Raw genomic sequence first — 18,765 nt, forward strand, 5'->3', positions numbered from 1 at the left:
ACAGAGTTCCCTAATGGTGACACTAATTTACATCCCCACCAGCAGTGTAGAAATGTTTTCCCTCCCTTCCCCACACCATCCTCTCCAGTGTTTATTGTTTTCTTCATCATAGACATCCTACCTGGGATGAGATGAAATCTCAATGTAGTTTTGCATTTTTAATTTGCATTTCCCGAAGGCTAAAGATATTAAATAATTTTTCATGTATTTCTATGGCCGTTTGCATATCTTCAGTTGAAAACATATTACCATGCTCGCTTCAGCAGCAAATATACTAAAATTGGAACGATACACAGAAGATTAGCATGGCCCCTGCGGAAGGATGACACGCAAATTCTTGAAGCGTTACATATTTTCCCCCCAGACTGATAGCTGGTAAACCAACATTAGACCGACTCAGACCCCCTGAACGTGGGTCTCAGTTAGAAGGCCTGGGCAGTCTAAGGGACCTCTGACAGTAGAACCAGGATGTATCCCTGGTGCACAAAAGGACTTTGGGGGCACATTCCCCATGGAGGGATACTCCCTTAACCTAGAGGCAGGAGGGAGGGCCTAGTCCCTACTCCAAATGACTTGACAGATTTTGTTGACCCCTCCTCGAAGGCATCACCCTCCCTGTGGAATGGGGGGGGGATGAAATGGGAGGGGGATCTGGGGGCATGGAAAGGAGGGAGGGAGAGGGAACTGGATTCATATGTAAAATAAGAAAAAATAAAAAAAAGAAAATATATTACCATTTAGAGATGGGGCAATATAACCTAACAGCTTGCTCTCCCAAAGAGTGTTATGAATGGAAATACAAAATAATGCCTGAGAATGCTGAGGTCGGACATGAATGTGGTGCATAAATACATGTTGTTTCTAGGGAAGATTAATAATTTCCTCTTTCACCCTCTGACTGTTAGGATCCACATATAGGACCTGAATCCACCCTCAAGCTTCCAGTCCCCAAGCAATGGGTGCAGATGGCTCAGGACAACACTCCAGGAAGAAAAGAATTCAAGAAGAGGAAACACAAGGCCACGCCCTCCCTGCCCTAACTTTCACATTAAGAGGACATAATTGATTCCCCTCTCCCCATCCCATCCCTTCCTGCTTGTTTTCTTTCTAGCTTCACAATAGCAAATATATTTGCTTATGTTTTACAGAGCCATGAGGTACTTAGTGTTCGCTCAACCTGTAAATGTTCTAGAAGGAAGGAAGATATTCTGAAGACAAACATTTGTGCCCCTCACACTGACCACCAGATTATTGACAAAATGGTCCCCTAGGAATTAAAAGTTCCTCAAGAGTCTTATGCTGGATGAAAGAAAGGGGTTTTGGCTATAAAGCCCACCAATGAGGAAGAACTTGTCTCTGAGGAAGAAGTTTCACAGTGATGAAATGTATCAGACTATGGAAGAGGATCTACAGTTAGCTTTTCAGTGATGAGTGAGGCCACACCTGGACCAGGACTGCCTAGGTGTACGTACCTCTTGGCCTCTATTTAAACCTAAACATCATGTCAGGACCCTAAAGATAAACTTGGAGTCCCAACAAGACCAAGAGCAATCCAGGCAGTGGTGGCACACGCCTTCGATCCAAGCACTCGGGAGGCAAAGACAGGAGGATTTCTGTGAGTTTGAGACCAGCCTGGTCTACAAGAGCTGGTTCCAGGACAGCCTCCAAAGCCACAGAGAAACGCTGTCTCAAAAAATAAAACAACAACAACATAAAAAGACCAAGAGACAGAAGATGGCAAATGGAAATGGTGACATCCACAGTTAAGGTGAATCTTTCTATTGCAAATAACTTAATCATGATAATTATCTTGATAATTTTCATAAACCATAGTCTCTCATAGGCATGCCCAGAGGTGTGTCTCTTAGTTGATCCTGGATTCCATCACGTTGACATCTAATGCTAACCATCACACAGCATCATAAAAAGCAATTTCACCACCCCAAAATTCCTCTGCACTCAACTTATTTACTTTCTACTCTTTAGCCACCAATAATCAGGTTTTATGTGTCTTCATACTTTTGCCTTTTCCAGAGTATCATATAGTAGAAATCATATAGATGGACTTCTTTTGATTAGTGGCATGTATTTCAATTTCCTCCATGTTTTGGGGGGCTTATATTTGGAAATTCCATAGCTAAGTTATCAACGGACCTTCTGAAGTATTCCTTAGTTCAAGCTTGAGGAGTTATGAGTAGATTTGCTGTGTACATCATGTGCAGGCTTTTGTATGGACATTACTATTCAACTTGACTGAACAATGTATTAGTTAATTTTCTATTGCTGTGACAAAGATTCATGGCCAAGGCAATGTTCAGAAGGAAAAGTTTATTTGGTACTTAGGCTACAGAGGGGTAAGAGCCCATGAGCGCCACGGTAGGAAGGCATGGCAGCAGACAGGAGCGTCAGCTGATAGCTTACATCTTGAACCATAAACAGGAAACAGAGAAAGAGTCAACTTGGAATGGTATGTGACCCTTGAAACCTCAGATCCCACCCTCAGTGACATACCTTCTCTAAAAAGGCCATGCTTCCTGAACCTCCCCAAACAATGCTTCAAACTAGGGACCAGGTATCCAAATGCTTAAACTAAGGGGCATCTCATCCGCACCACTACAGACAACTGCTAAGGACTATTGACCGCTGCTATGCATGGTAGGAGTATGTTTGGCCTTGTAAGAACTCACCGAACTGCCATCCACAGTGCCTGTGATATTCCAGTTCTGAAATGCTGACAGAGCTCCAGAACCCTGCCATTCTGATAGGTTGTCCATTTACATACCTCTGGTGACATGTAATGTGGACACCTCTTCATATGTTTATTTTCCCTTCCTTTTTTCTTTTTTAATCATTGAGTCTTGTCTTGAGAGTCCTTTTTGTGTTTGGAATTATCAGCCTTTGGGGGATATGAATTGTTTTTCGTTTTGGTTTGCTTTGCTTTGGTTTGGTTTTGGATTTTCGAGACGGGTTTCTCTGTGTAGCTTTGGAGCCTGTCCTGGAACTAACTCTGTAGAGCAGCCTGGCCTCAAACTCACAGAGATCCACCTGCCTCTGCCTCCCCAGTGCTGGGTTCAAAGGCATGCACCACCAACGCCCACCTGGCATGAAGTGTTTTTTGTTTTCTTTTTTCTTTCTTTTTTTTTTTTTTGTCAATATTTTCTTCAAATCAGTGGCCTATCTTTTCATTATTAAAATTGTCCTTTGGAAAGGGAAAATTTTAATTTTAATGATGTTTGTTTATTAATTATTTCTTTCACGAATTATATCTTTAATGTTTCATCTGACCTTTAGATTTTCTTCTGTACTATCATCCAGCATTTGTATGGGTTTGCATTGTATGTAGGACTGTGATCTACTTTTGTTTGCCCTTTTTGAAGGGGATAAGACTTATGCCAGAATCATTTTTTGCAAGTAGATGTTGAGATGTTGAAAAGTCTCTTTTCTTTATGGTATTGTTTTTCCCCCTTTTTGAAGATCAATGGACTATGTTTTTCTTGGTCCATTTCTAGTCTTGATAATCTATCCCACTGATATTTTTATTGGCTCATTTTTCCAATCCCATTGTCTGATCACAATAACTTTACATTAAAGTTTTTGTTGGCTTTACTGTTTCTTAGGCATGGCCTCCTAGAGACCAATCTGGCCTTGAATTTACTATGTAGTCAAGTTAACCTTGACTTTCTGATCTTCCCATTTCTGACTCCTCAATGCTGGGATTACAGGCATGTTCTATCACACTCAATTTAATGCAGCACTAGGGATCTAATCAAGAGCTCAGAGCTCATGAACACTAGGCAAGCACTCTATCAACTGAGATACAACTCCAGTCCTCCACTGACCTCTTCATTTACTCTTACCAATGCCAATTGCTTAATGACTGTAACTTTACAGTAAGGTGTTGTTTGTTTTGTTTGCTTATTTTATTCAAATCGGGGTCTCATGTAACCTACAATAGCCTTGATTTTGCTATGTAGTCAAGAATGATCTTGAACTTCTGATCTTTCTGCCTCTGATGCCCACCTTGAGTGTGTTACAGGCATATGCCATCCCTGCCATGGACCACCTAAGTCAGGTATGGGGATCCCTGGGATGAGGGTCCTTGAAGACTAGGTGGATAAGGATTCAGCAGCGACAAACAGAAACAAACACAGAGGCAGTTTGAAGCTTGAAGCTCTCAAGCAAGGCTTTTTATAATGGAATGAAACAGATATTTCTCAGAGGATGTTGTTTAGTAAAACAAACCCAAATAAAACAGATGACATCATTGTCACTTAGCACAGTAAAGCAAACAAATCATCCAAGGTTAACCAAAACACAGAGTCATCCAAGACTAACTGTGTATATCCTAGGTTGGATTAATAAATTTTTTATGGTCAGTTATTGTTTAACATCTATTACCTAGTTCTTTTTAGTCTTTAAAATATTGAGCTATTTTTAATTCTCTCTTATTAAAAAGCTTTCTTTAGTAAACACTTAAGCCCATTCTTGATGACATACATACAGCCATATGAAATTTTATTTTGGGGAAAGTTTTTTATCATATTACTATTTGTACTTATTCAAATCTTTTGGAAAGTGCTGGTTTTCCTGGAGATGAGGGTAAGGCTAGTGACCCCATCTCAGGGGATGGTTTCTTATCTATTTCTCTTGCTTAAAATGTCAGCGTAGACTTTCAAGAACATTTCATAAATATGAAAAAAATAGAACAAACAAATTGCTCAATATTTTTCTCCAGCCAAAGAGTTCTATAACCAGTTCTAGGAGACCTCCTCAGTCTATGGGACTTGTCACCCAGAATCTACTGGATTTGGTGTGGCACACCCTGTCCAATAAAACATACTGAAATCCTCAGGCTTCATGCAAGCTAGGCAAATGTTCTACCAAATGAGCCACATCTCCAGTCCTATAGTAAGTTTAAAGCAATATTCTTTCAACTTCATCCTTTTCCTTCAACTGGGTTCTAAGTTTTTTGACACCCAGAAAATAAATCGCTTACTAGGTTTCCTGGCAATCTCCTTCTCCATGGTTTCCATTAATGTGTAGTGCTGTAAGGTTCCCACCCCTGCCCCCAGTAAATCACTCAATCAATGATCTCCCTGTCAGAAAAAGATTCTGTCCAGATCAACACAGTGCAAGATTATCATGTCAAAACTCCAGATAAATAGAATATTCCAAAGAAAAGTCCTCTTCAGCCAGTAATAGGTAGTCAGTCCCATCACCCCCAAATCTCAGGAACCCAGTCTTCTAGAAAACACTTTCATCTCACAGGAATCAAATGCACAGGCAAACCCAACATTCAGAAGTCTCACAAATAGGTGCAGTGTAAATATCGATACCAAGGTAGGGTAAGAGGATATCAGAGGAGAGCTGGGGCTGGTAGGCCACATTCCGGGGAGGGAGGAGAATAAAGGTGGGTTGGGAACTGACAGGGAAGCCTGCCTCACTAAGGGACTTGACTATGACTTTGCAATTCCAGTTTTATTTCTTCTCTCTTCAATAGTCTCAGTAGCAACAGTGGCAGAGAGCTGAGAGCTTGGTCACAGCTGAGGAATCAACGTCTTTGTTTACTGGTGTAAAAGATTTATAGGAAAAAAAATAGACCTTGCTTATTAACTGAAAGGGAAGCTACTCAAACAATTACTCCTGCAGTCCCATTTTATTAGTAAAGCTCTAAAAGTGGAGGAAGTCTCTGATTAAAGGGTACCTGCCACAGGTAGGTACTCTCTCACCTAGACAATGCGAGTCTTTATTATTGTAAGTTAGCAGCTGCAGAGACAGACTGCCACAAAAGGCACAAAATCGCCTGCCTCGCTGTTGCACGCTCCCCCACCCTGAACCATTTTTAACTCAATGAGTTTTCCAGCCTCACATAGTCATGGAATAGATCCTCCTTTCCTTATAAATTAAGTGGATGTGGTCTTTGATGTAAAATAGCAATGAAGAGAGTTATTAATAAAGATAAGATTAAGCTTAATCATTCACCTTTGAATTTTTATCCTCTGGTTTATGTTAGTACTTCCAAAGGGAGACAGACGGGGTCAAAGACATCACAACCAGCATTTACTTCTGTTGCTTCAAAGGAAGAAACGTCTTTGTTGAGTGGAATTGGTGGAGCACTGGTAGCTTCCATTTCCTGCTAATGGACACTCTGCTTTCTATTTTACAATTGGGATTTTTTTTTTTCTATTTTACAATTGGGATTCAAATTCCATATTTCACTTTGATGCATTCACAAAGAAAGATTCAAACTGCCTGTTGTTTCCTTTAAGTGTAATATTAAGGTCTCATTCTATGCCTTCCTTCCAGGTACTTAATAAAGAATTTTTCAAGTCAATAACTTTGTTCTATCCACAGAGGTTTATTGAAGGAGAGGGAGGTTGGAACAAGATGAAGGGGATGAATTGTTCCTGAGATGAGAAAGCTCCCAGGCATATGTAATAAGTTTAAGATGAATTAGGAAAAAGCAGGTTGGGAGAAGTCTGCAGCAGTGGGTGGCAGACTCTAGAGGCTGTGCTCAACCTGACATGTTTCAGATCTTTTGACACGGTCATGCAAGCAACAGAAACTTATATGGTTTTTAGTCTCCCAGGTAGCAGGGAGATGGATGCTGTGGGAGGACTAGGGGAAAATGAGTTTCTCAGTTTTTTATTTAAATTTCTTTGGAGCTAGTTCTAGAATGTGGCATAGTTGATAAACTACTCAGTTCACAGGCGCTCCCTTCTCCTGACTCATCCACAGCACAGCCCAAGTTTCCCGAGGATTCTTCCAACCAAATCTCAGCTCGGCTCACTCAGATTGTATATGTGGAGGGACTGTCTGTGTGGTCATAGTGTTTGCGACCTGAGAAGAACACAGCCCATGGCCCTAGTGAGAAAGTCAGACAAATAAGCACAGAAGGAGGCATACTGCAGGAAATCTACTGGTTGGCAAAACCCTGTGTGCCAGGCCCTACCCTGGCTGGGACAGCATACAGAGAGTAACAGAGCCTTTCCCAGAGGAGATGACAGCTCACATTACATTGAAAGGTGCACAGAAGTAGCTCAGGGAAAGGAAAGGCATGTCCTCAGCTGCATGTTTCCCAGATGTAAGATCACACTATAGAAAAGCAAGGTTTGGAAAAGAGAAGCTGCCACAAAGCTCCATGGAGGCTGTGTGGATTTCATTGTGGAATGGGTGGCATGCCATTGTTGGCGTGATAAAGGGGGTCGTTCTGGGTTTACATTAAAGGAGCACTGCTGAGCAGAGCCTACATTTCTACTTCCTCCCCAGTGACCCCAGTTAGGCCTAGCTGACTGGGACAAAAAGCACAGTGCAGCCCCTATTTATGTGAGAACAAAGTGCACAAGACTCAGAAGATATTTATAAGCAAGAGGGAGGCCAGAGGAGCTGGGGAGCTGGGTCTCAGAAAGGGGGTGTCCAAGAGCAGGAATAAGTAGGAAAGAGTCACAAGTGGGCACAGCTCGGATGGCTGCTGTGTGTTTCATCGGTGGAAATAGCCCCTTGGACAACTACTGCACAGAAGTAGAATTCAATTAGAAACTAGGATAGAAACACATTTGGGTGCTACCGGTGGTGTGGAAGTCACTGGTGAGAAGAGATGGAGGCCCCTCAGTATGTAAGGGGGGCTGAAAACGGATTAAAAAAAAAAAAAGACAAGGCAGATGAACAAAATGAAAACTGAGAGAGCCCTGTAGACCCTCAATCCTTGCCTTAGTGAAGTGGTCCAGGTAGAACCCGGAGCCCAGAGACTAAATGAAGCTGGAATTCAGAAGGGAGCAGGGATGTAGACTCTAGAGGCAAGTCCAAGTGTGGTCTCTCTCTCTCTCTCTCTCTCTCTCTCTCTCTCTCTCTCTCTCTCTCTCTCTCTCTGTGTGTGTGTGTGTGTGTGTGTGTGTGTGTGTGTGTGTGTGTGTAAAACAGGCAGAGATTGTAGCTTCCAAGCTACAAATCTGTTCCACGAATTAGGCGAAGGCCTAGAGATTGAAATAAGAAACAAGACAGCGGGTCATTCTTTTAACAGCAATGTCAGAATGCCGTTCATTGAGGGGAAGGAGTGGGCTTATACACTGCCTCACAGCATAGTGGAAAACAACAGGGTTTTCAGGCTTAGCTCCTTCCCAGCAGATGTGTGTTAGCAAAACGAGAAGAGTATCAATAACAACTGGGGGGGGGAGGAGGGGAGAAAACAGGAAGAGTACCAATAACAACTCCCCGGGCAAGACGTTCCAGCCCACAGCTTCAGGTTTGCTCAAGGTGCCTTGGGGGTCTATGTAGGGCCCTACAAAAGAGAAATGAATTTTGAGTGTGCCATGCCATTTCTTGCCTAGAGAAAGGCTTTACCTAGCATTCACAAAGTTGAATTCCCAGTACTGAAAAAGAACATTACTACATAATACATGCACATTTATCTGTATTGATACACATACCTTTTTACTTCCAGTTCAGTAGGAACTCTGGATCTAATCTAATTCCCAGGTAAGAGCAAATTTAGTGTTTGTGAAGTAGGAGTTGATATTCCTGGTGTATGTGGTCCTGTTTTTATTCCTGGTGTATGTAGTCTAAGAACCAATATTCCTGGTGTATGTGGTGTTGTGAGACATCTACCCCGCCCGCATCTGTTGCACTGACCATGCCCACTGGTGCGAGCATGACCAGGAGGGACTAAGTCAGGGATCCCAGACTCCAGTTCGCTGGTCAGAGACAGAGAACATCCGAGGGATTCTTGGGACAGGAACCTGCGGCGGCCATCTGTTTCTGGTGTAAGTGGTTTCTCCTGAATAAACATCTGTCAGCCTATCGTTTCCCAGCTTCTTATTTACCACATTATAATGTGGTCCAGGAGTTTATAGTACTGGTGTATGTAGTCTAGGAATCAATACTCGTGGTGTATGTGGTCTAGGAATCAATATTCCAGTTATACTGCCATGCATCAGAAGCTTCACTGGAGTCTGTCCCGTTGTTCTCTAGAAATCTCACCACATGAACATTTTTGCACTGCCTCTATTTAAGTTTCAGGGAAACTGAGTCAGAAATGTTCTCTAGTCTGTCCAAAGTCTCCTGCTGATAGCTACACAGCTGGAATGTGGTTCGAGGAATTGGTGGCAGACTAGGACTAGAACCAAGGCCTTGCCCATGACATACATGTACCCTACCATTGAGCCACACAAGCCTGTTCCTTCCAAGTCTGTCTGAAACTGAACACTGGTGCCCTGGGGTGAAGGGACAGCTTTGCTGTGGTGACTTCTCCTGAGAGATCTGTTTCCCCATCGGTGAAATGTCAAGGCTGGGCTGGGAGGCCTCTTCTTAGATGTGTTTGGTACAATTTGCAGTTAAGATCCAAGTAGCCAACTGCAGAAGCCCATCATTGGCAATTAGACCATATAAAAATCCATCTATTTGAATTGCCACCCCTCTAACTCCCATCTATACACATGAGCACACAACCCTATTCTTTCCAGCCTCTATCTAAGTCTAGGAGGAAGTGGGTTGATTTCAGCACTATAAATGGCTGGCTCAGCATGCTGAATTCTTTACACTTAACACCTTCCCTTGGCAGTCTCAGAACAATTCATCCAATAAAGGGCTTTAGAAATTGTTTTCTCTTTCACATCAGCCTTCTTGGAATATTTAAATTTTAATTTTTCTGGGTGTTAAAGCTTAAGTTCAAGGGTACCTTGGGCTCCATAATGAATTCTAGGAAAGCCTGGGCTACCTGGTAAGAAGATGTTTTCTTGTTTAAAACCAAAAAACAAAAAACAAAAAACAAACAAAAAAAAAAAAAAACAAAACAAAATAAAACCCTCATGGTTAAATTCTCAGCACAGCATAAAACAAAAGCATACTCTTGGTTCTACAGTGAGTTTGACCCTGTCTCAGAAAGTACATGAATGAATAATTTGCCTCGTTTTAACATTCTTCTGCTCTGCAGTGTGCAATAGTGAACACACCTGAGAGTTTGCTGGTAAATTGTCACGAGGTGAACACATCTGGGCTACCAGCACCTAAGTGACTGAATCTTTTGGAGATTTGTTCTTTGTTCTCATGGTTATAAAGCTTACTGGGTAATTCAATTCTCTACCTCAGTCAGAGTGAATTTAGAAGGGCTAGCTAATTATAGCTTTAAATGTAAAACACTTTGACAAACTTGAAGTAGGAAGAGAGCTTCTTAAATTGATTATAATGTCACATGGTTTCTGCTGAAATTATTTCACCTGGGAGAATGTCAAACTGTCCTCATTAGCAGATCATGGAAGAAATGTGTTTGAAATTCAACTTACCAGAGACTTGTGAATTTTTAAACTAGCGGCAGCTTGTTACCTGAAATATTCCTGTTTAGATTCTCTGAGTCAACCCCCCTTCCCTTTGCCATTGTGTTCTCTCCCTTTCCTTTCCTCCAGCAATGCAAAGTTCTGTGCTGGAGATAACAGTGATTGCCTCACCACAGCCTTCACAGACTGTGAGTGGGTCCTGTCCTCGATGCCACAGGTCCCAGTCTTAATTCCTGGTTTGCAGCCATTATTAACACTGACCCCATTGAGAGCCATATTCAGGTTCGAACTCCATCCATCCGTGGGCTGCCTGAGACTGCTGTTTGTAGCCTGGAAGGTCAAGGCTTGAAACAACTCAGGTGGGCTCATCACAGGAGTGACGCAAGAAAGTAATTGTTGGGGCTGAAGAGATGGCTCAGCAGTTAAGAGTTCTGTCTACTCTTCCAGAAGTCCTGAGTTCAATTCCCAGCAACCATATGGTGTCTCACAACCATCTGTAATGGGACCTGATGCCCTCTTCTGGCCTAAAGGCATATATGCAGATAGAACACTCAAAGAAATAAATAAATGAGTAAATAAATCAGAAAGAAGGAAGGAAGGAGAGAGAGAGAGAGAGAAGGACAAAAGGGGAGAAAGAGAAAGGAAGGAAGGGGGAGGGAGGGAAGAAGGAAGTAAGGAAGGAAAAAAGAAAGGAAGGAAGGAAGAAAGGAAAAGGAAACAAGCAAGCAACAGAGCTTCTTCTACCTCCCTGGGTAGGGGTGCGATAAAGAAATGAGCCTCCTGGAACAGACCAATGACAGATCAAAGATGGAACAGAGTCCCTGTCTTAAACTGCAGGAGGGACACAGGATTGCCAACCCCAAAGTCAATGGTAGGCTGGGAAGTTGGCCCAGTAAGTAAAGTGCTTGGCTTGCAAGCATAAGAATCTAAGTTTAACCCCCAGAACCCACATTAAAACGCCAGGCAATAACATGTTTGTTTGCAATCCCAAGCACTAGAAAGACAGAGACTGGCAGATTCCCAGAGCTTGCTAGCCAGATAGCTGAACCTACTTGAGGAGCTTAAAAACCAGAAACAAAAATCACGAACAGTTCCTGAGAAAAAAACATCCAAGGTTGTCTTCTGGCTTCTCCACTCATGTGTACACATATGCACATGTACCCCTCCCCCTACACACATGTCATTGTTACATCAGGCATGGTAGGATAAGATAAACCAAAGGATAATGACACTCTTTGGGGCACTATCCATTTGGTTATTTGTATCCATAACCTAACAGAGACTATCTAGAGTGATCGTTGCCCCTTCTGTTATGGTTTGAATGTGAATTATTCCCCACAGATTTGTGTGTCTAAACACTTGGTCCCTGTTGATGGCACTGTTTTGGAAGAAGTTAAAAAATCTCTTGAAACAGTAACATGGTTTGAAATAATAGTCAATATGGATCGCTGTTGGGGGCGGTTGTGAAAACTGTGGGACATGGGGTCTGGCTGCCATATACCAGGCCACAAGGGAGGAACTTGAGGCCTATAGGCCAGCTCGCTTCTTACCCAACTTCTCTGCTTCCAGATGAATATGTAAAGTATTCCATCTACACAGTCCTGGCTCTGTGAAGACCACCATGTTTTCCTTAACGCATGAACTGTACTGTCTCAAACCATGAGTCAAAATAAATCCCTGCCCCTCACCTAACACTTGCTTTCTGCCCCTCATTTTTTTTTTAAGACAGGGGGCTCTCACTGTGTAGACAAGGCTACCCTTGAATTTACAGAAATCTTCTGGCCTCTGTCTCTCAAGTGATGAGATTAAAGACCAGCACCAACTGTGATCAGCACTAACACATTTTGTACTTAGTTCCTTACTTACTTACTTTTCCTTTCTTACTTTTCTTTTTTTTTTTTTCATTTTTTGGGGGAGAGAGAGGAGGGTCTGCAAGACAAGGTTTCTTTGTGTAGCCCAGGCTGTCCTGGAACTTGCTCTGTGGATCAGGGTGACCTCCAACTCAGAGATTCTCCTGCCTCTGCCTCCCAAGTGCTGGGATTAAAGGTGTGCACCACCACTGCACAGTTCATTTGTTTATTAAACAAGGTCTGTTTGTGTACCTCTGGCACTAACACGATTTTCAAGCTATTTTGATCCATCTAATCATTTGCATAACCTCAGGGAATCTGAAAAGATCGTGATACTTTGTTTTGGATTCTGTCTTGTTCACTATCTTAGATTTGTAGGTCACCTACCATGTGTTTCTTGCTTTTCTAAGAATATTAACTCCTTTGAAAGCAGGAGCAAAGTCTTTTTTTTTTAAAAAAAAAAAATAAGAATGTATTAGTTAAAAGCTCTTAAAAAACAGTAACATGGTTTGGAACAATAACCAATAAATATCATAAGCATTTATAATCTAATAACTGGAAGCAAGCATCACATGTAAGGATGCAGGTATATAGTTACAGCAGTTCCCATGTTCAGCCAAAGCCTATGACTGAGGGATTGTGCTATTGACTTTAGTGCCATCTAAAAGCTTATTTCTCTTGGTTTTAACATCTTAAGTTTGTCTCTCCCCGTCTGTATTTCTCTGTGCCATATGAAATCTGGTTCTGGCAGGGATCTCAAGGTAAGTCCAAAACAAGGCTGCTTTGGGCCATTCCCTGACTCTTTTGGAGAGAAGATCCAACAACCAATAAGCAGACTGCCCGTATTTCTCCTTCTAATTGAAATCTTCAGCTACTTAATCTATGTCAATTACCAACTAGCTAGTTCTATCTTAGGTTGGCTAATTTTCATAAGGCACAGATAAACTTGCTTAGGAAATAACTCCATCTCAAACAATAGTATAACTCTTAAGAATATATTAACATTCCCTCTATGAAAATACCTCCCCCAAGCAACACAGCCATCCTCAGCAGAGTGCTAATCAATATGTGTTAATATGTGAGTCGTTATAGTAGAAATGTTATAAAAGTCACTTTTAAAAATCTGCTGGTGCAGACAGCAAGCAAAACTACTATCTAACAAGGTTGATGGTCAGAGACAGCAACACTGGTCCTCTCGGGATCCTAACCCTAGCTTCCTCAGCTAACATCTCATCTTCTCTCTTTTCCAAAGACCTGTCCCCCAAGCTAACTAACAAAACCATCACACATACGTGGTTCCCTACATCTTAGATTCTATTTTGTCCTCAGCTTCAACCACTTGGTACCATCTCAAAAAATATTACCTGACTGTCTTACAGTGGCAATTATTCTCTTAGCAGAGGAAAAACAGCCCTCCTTGGGCAACTGGTACTCACCACATGAATAGAGGGAAATGAGGGAGCTACTTGAGGATGCATGTAAATGAGCGAGGTAGGGATTTCATTGACCTCAGACAAAAGGCTCTTTATAAATCTTGAATACTGGCATTACTGAGTATTTCAAATGCAAAATATATACATATTCGTTTTTCTCATTAAGATGTCTGTTCAGCCAAGGGTGTAGCCCCTCATTTACATAATTATCTAATGGAGTATGCCCCATCTCTATGCTGTGTCCTAAGGATGTTCAACCAGGAGACTCTCTCACGTTTAGGGAGGTTTGTTAATTAAAAGATGTGGAGACTGAACTGGAGGATGTCCAACTTTGGGAGAGTGCTCAAAGTTAGGTCAATAAAAATGATCTCGGTCACTATTCATTAGGAGCTAACAGTATACTCCAGCAGAAACTCGAACCTGCCCTCGGATGCACAGAGGTACCTGTGTTGAAGAGGCTATTTTTAGAGGGCCACCCTTGCTAGCCTTCCACAGCTGAGCTCTTCCTGTTTGTCTAGCCTTGCAAACATCCCTGAGGACCATTTTTCCATTACTGAGTGTGAAAACAAAGCCAAACATCAAAACTTGTGTTCAGCTTACATAAGACATTTCTCACCCAGGTTTAAGGAAAGCCTCGTTTTTCAACAAGAGAATAATAACCCACTTTAATGAAAAGAGAAAAAGAAATTAGATGTTGTTTGTGCTATAATTTGGTGCTGGTATTTTCACAACAATCCCCAAAGCAGAAAATTCAGTGTGGCCTTCAGCAAGTTGCCAATTTTCAAGGATTCCTTTGTTGCCAGTGTGGTTGTTCATTTTCATAATGAATGTGTTTGGGGAATTTAGGTTAGCTTAGAAAATAACTCTAATAAGCCTAAATACACACTGAATGCACCAGATGAGATCTGTGCATTGAGAAATCACTTATTTAATACCAACCAGATTTTTTAAAAACCAAAGGCACAGGCAAACTAATAGAAACTGAACCTAACCCTGCTCTATGACTACTCAGTCTAATGTGGACAGAGACATACACAAAAACACAGGACAAGGTTGGTCCCATGTCAGGTGTTCAATGGACTCTTCTAGAAAAGCCAGAAGAGGTTAGCAAGACTGTTTAGATTGTGGAAATATCCTACTTGAAAGCAAAGCAAACCAATTATCACATTTAACTTCAAACAAGGAGCCAAGTGTTAGGGATGTGGCTCAGACACTCAGGGTGTATGAGAAAAAAGAATATAAAATTAAAAAGCAGTTACGATTACTCGTTATTTTGTTTTATTTTAAGGATCTATTCCTGGCGCTCTTCAAGTATCTTGGTTTTCAAAGAAGAAAATGAAACTCCCCAAGGCAACAGGGAGACTTTGCCATGAGGTACATGTCCCTGGCCTTAGAGCCTCCATCCAGCGTATTGCTCTCTCCTCATACTAATGCAGACTTGGCACTTAGATTTAGTACCTCTGTCAGCGTTGGTTGGCTGCCTTCCAAAGGGAGCCACTTCTCTGATTTTTCTTAGGGAACTACTAAACTTCAAATTATCCCAGATCATCAACTTGTGTATTGTTGCTTTTGAGTGAGTGACTGCTGCTCTTTTGAGATAAGCCTGATGGCACAATCCTTAGCAATGGAAAACTGAAGTCAGAGGATAGTAAGTTCATGTCCTGCTTGGGCTATACAGTGAGTACAAGCACCACACAGGCAACTTAGTGAGACCCTATCTCACTATTTAAAAATGGGAAAGGGATGAAGATGTAGCTGTGGTGGAGTGTTTGTCTAGCATGTGCGAACCGTCTAGGTCCAATTCTCGGTACCTAGTAATAACAATAATAATAACAGAGGAAAAGTGGGGAGAAGGAGGAAGAAAGGGGAGGAGGAGGAGGAGGAGAGAGAGAGTTGACTACTTATATGTCAACTTGACACAAAAAGCTAAAGTCATCTGAGAGGAGGGAGCCTCGATTAAGAAAAAGCCTCCATGAGATAGGGCTGTACACAGTCTATAGAGCATTATATTCATTAGTGATTGATGGGAGATGGCCCAGCCCATCGTGGGTGGGGTCATCCCAGGACTGGTGCCCTTGGGTGTATAAAAGCAAGCTGAGCAAGCCTTGATGAGCACACCAGTAAAGCTGCACTTCTCCGACCCTCTGCATCAGCTCCTGCCTCTCACTTCCTGCCCTCCTTTCCTTTGATGATAAACAATGACAGTGACTGGAAGTGTAAGGCAAATAAACCCCTTCTTCCCCAGGTTGCTTTGGTCATGGTGTTATGTCATAGCAATAGTAACCCTAACACAGGCTTGTAAAAAGAGGGAGAAATCCCCTGCCTTGCTTCCATCCATCCTCTCCTCTGGCATCTTCCTTCACTTCACTTTCTTGCTAGCTCCTTTTTTCTTTTTTATTTCTTTTTTATATTTTACATTGTCCTTATATACTACCTACCTTCACTAGCGTAACTGATCTCTCAGTGGCTGCTAACTAGCCCATTAAGGCCTACATTTCTCCATTTGGCACATGTTAGGCAGGGATCCCCAGATAGTTTCAGGTGAGGCCACATTAGGGAGGCTTCTAATATCGTATACCCAGTCTAGTCATTTCCTTTTTATTAGTTATATCGATCGCCATCCCCAGAGGAAAGACAGAAACCCTGGCACAGGTATTTTGCAGAAAAACTTGCAGCTGCCAAAAGCTATTTCAAATACTGCTCAACAATTAAAAGAAAGGCCAGGATTCGCCCTTTGTTTCCTGTTTCTACTTTCCCTGTCTGAATCATTAGCAATGTTCTCTATTAGTTTTCCAGACAAGTACCCTAGCTACTCCAAAAAAGTTTCTTTATGAACAATTTTATTAAATTGAGTAAAGGAAGGTCTGAAGGGTAACTGAAGTGAGCCCCAGGGCACCAGGATGTTGGGCAGTGGCACTTTTGGCTGAGTGGAAGTCCAATCTGCACCAACCATCCTGCTTGCCTGCCTTTGATGCAGGTACCACAAAGCCTATTCCTGCATCAGATTCCACTCACAGTATTAACTTTTCTAAGAATGGCACCATAGACAAGTCAGACTTCCCATCAGACCATGTCAAAGGGAGTTGATAATTCACACTGCTTTCCTACTGAATGAAGAAACTAAAGTTGCAATTTTGTTTTGTGACTTGGGTTTCTTTTATCAGTCAGCCAAATAATATATTCATTGAGGCTTAGACCATGGTCCAAGAGCAGCACTAGGCATATGAAGTATGAATGCAGATAAGAAGGCTGGGATGCAGCCTTTCTGAGGCGCACTGTCTGGCCTCTGTCTCCCTTTCTACAATCATCCATATGGTTAGGAAATTAAAGGAGGAGATCTTTACTTACAAAGCCATTCATCAGCCGAGAAAGGCAATGCTGCCTTGAGATTGCAGTGATGCTCTGGAAGGCTTAGGTAACATTAAGCAAAGTGGATTTCCCTTTGTACTATTGCAATGACAGTAAGTGCCTACAGAAATGGCTGCTTACCAACTCGGTAATAATGTTTATGAAATATATTGCAGAGTTTGGAAGATGGCCACTAGGTGCATTGCAAGATGTAAAACTTTTTTTCCTTTTTGCCTGTCCAATTCATCAGAAACTGATCGTTATTCCTTAAGGAAGAGCAGGAACTAGTCTTTTGAACCGAGTTGCTTATTATAGTCTGCTTCGAGGGACCTAGGCATAGCAATTATTGATGAGGAAGGATGAGAGTATTCTGGAGAGCCCAGCAATCAGTGGGAAAGCACTCTGCATATAGGCAGGCTATTGGATTCCAGTCATGGCTGTGAATCCAAGGCGGTGTTATACTAAATCACACAATAGTACTCTAGGTATAACTGCATGGAAAGCCAGCCCCAATATCCACAGCATTTCCCGTTTGCTAAGCAGTCTTAAATACCATGAAACATGCATGTACAGTCTACATGAAGCCCAGTAGCAACACAAAAGTCACCAGAGTTGATCATGTTAGGTACCCAAAACATCAAGAGGAATAGATTTTTATCCAAACATTTGGCACCAGATGATTTGAATCAAATTTTCTCTCTTTCATTCACCAAAGGGGTTGACACAGAGAAAAGGTTGAATCGTTCATATTTGTCACCACAGCAGGGAGAGGGACCAAGGATATCTGCTGTTAGTCCAGTCCCATTACTTAGCATGTCATTGAAGGCCAGGAAGTCAGGTTCTTCCCCATGTTCCTGGAAGCTGCCCTCCATATAGTGCCCCCTCGTATCACTGTCCTCTCAGAGTGGCAAACTATCAGACATCACACCTTCACCACCTGCCCCTACAGGCTGAACCAAGGGAGTCTTTTCCTAGCATAAAAAAAGGCCTCTCCCATGCCGCTTCTCTCCAACACTTGTTGCTTCGTCTCATTTGCTTGGCCACAGGTGTTTTCCCTAAGCCAATGGCCAAGAAACACCATTCTGCATCAGTTGATTTAAGCACAGTGTGATTGGTACCTAAACAACTTTAAGCGTTTCCTGTGCAAAGGAGACTGGGAAAGGGGAAAGGACAAATGGACAGACCAGAAACTTTACATGTTGTTAAGTTTCCCATGATAACCTTCTATATGAGTTTGGTGTGGTGGAATGATATTTTAATGTTGTTAGCTTTGCTGTGACTGTGACAGAATACTCACAGAACCTACTCCAAGAGAGGAAACATCTGTGTTGGCTCCTGGTTTCAGACTGTTCAGTCCATGGTTGCTTGGACTTGGCTGCTGAGACCTGCGTCAGAGGAAGGCAGTCCATACATAGTTCACAATAGGAATCAGAGAACACCACAGAAGAGGTCCCAGGACAATACCTCCAAGAGCCTGTCCTTAGTGATCTACTTCCTCCCATCCAGTCTCTTCTTCTAGCATCTACCATTTCCAAAATAGGGCCACCAGGTAGAGTCCAGTAGCTCAGACACCAGACTATAGACATCATTTCCTATTTAAACCATAACAGCTGTCTTCAACATTCCAAAGAGTGGTTAAAAATTATATGAAGTAAGTCTGCCCTTTCATTTCAGAGAACACTGTCTAACCCTTCTGGTTACTTCTTAAGAAAAAAAAATGAGAAAATGGGAGCTTGAGAGTGACCTTGAGGAAAGTCTCCCTTCTGAACTAGAGCAAATAGCCATGTAGCAGCAGGGAGGACCCAGAGACAAGAAACTCATGGAGCAGGGACTATTGAGTCTAGATGTCAACTTTGTCTTTCCCAC

General features: G+C 42.1%; 1 non-coding gene across 1 annotated transcript; it reads left to right on the forward strand.

Annotated features, from left to right (window-relative positions):
* Positions 1-254: 254 nt before the first annotated feature.
* LOC127215242 (U6 spliceosomal RNA) lies at positions 255-357 on the forward strand. Its single transcript, XR_007833928.1, has one exon. It is a non-coding gene; the product is annotated as a U6 spliceosomal RNA (small nuclear RNA).
* The last annotated feature ends 18,408 nt before the right edge of the window (positions 358-18,765 follow it).

Source organism: Phodopus roborovskii, unplaced genomic scaffold (genome assembly GCF_943737965.1).
Source record: "Phodopus roborovskii unplaced genomic scaffold, PHOROB, whole genome shotgun sequence".
Lineage (NCBI taxonomy): Eukaryota > Metazoa > Chordata > Mammalia > Rodentia > Cricetidae > Phodopus > Phodopus roborovskii.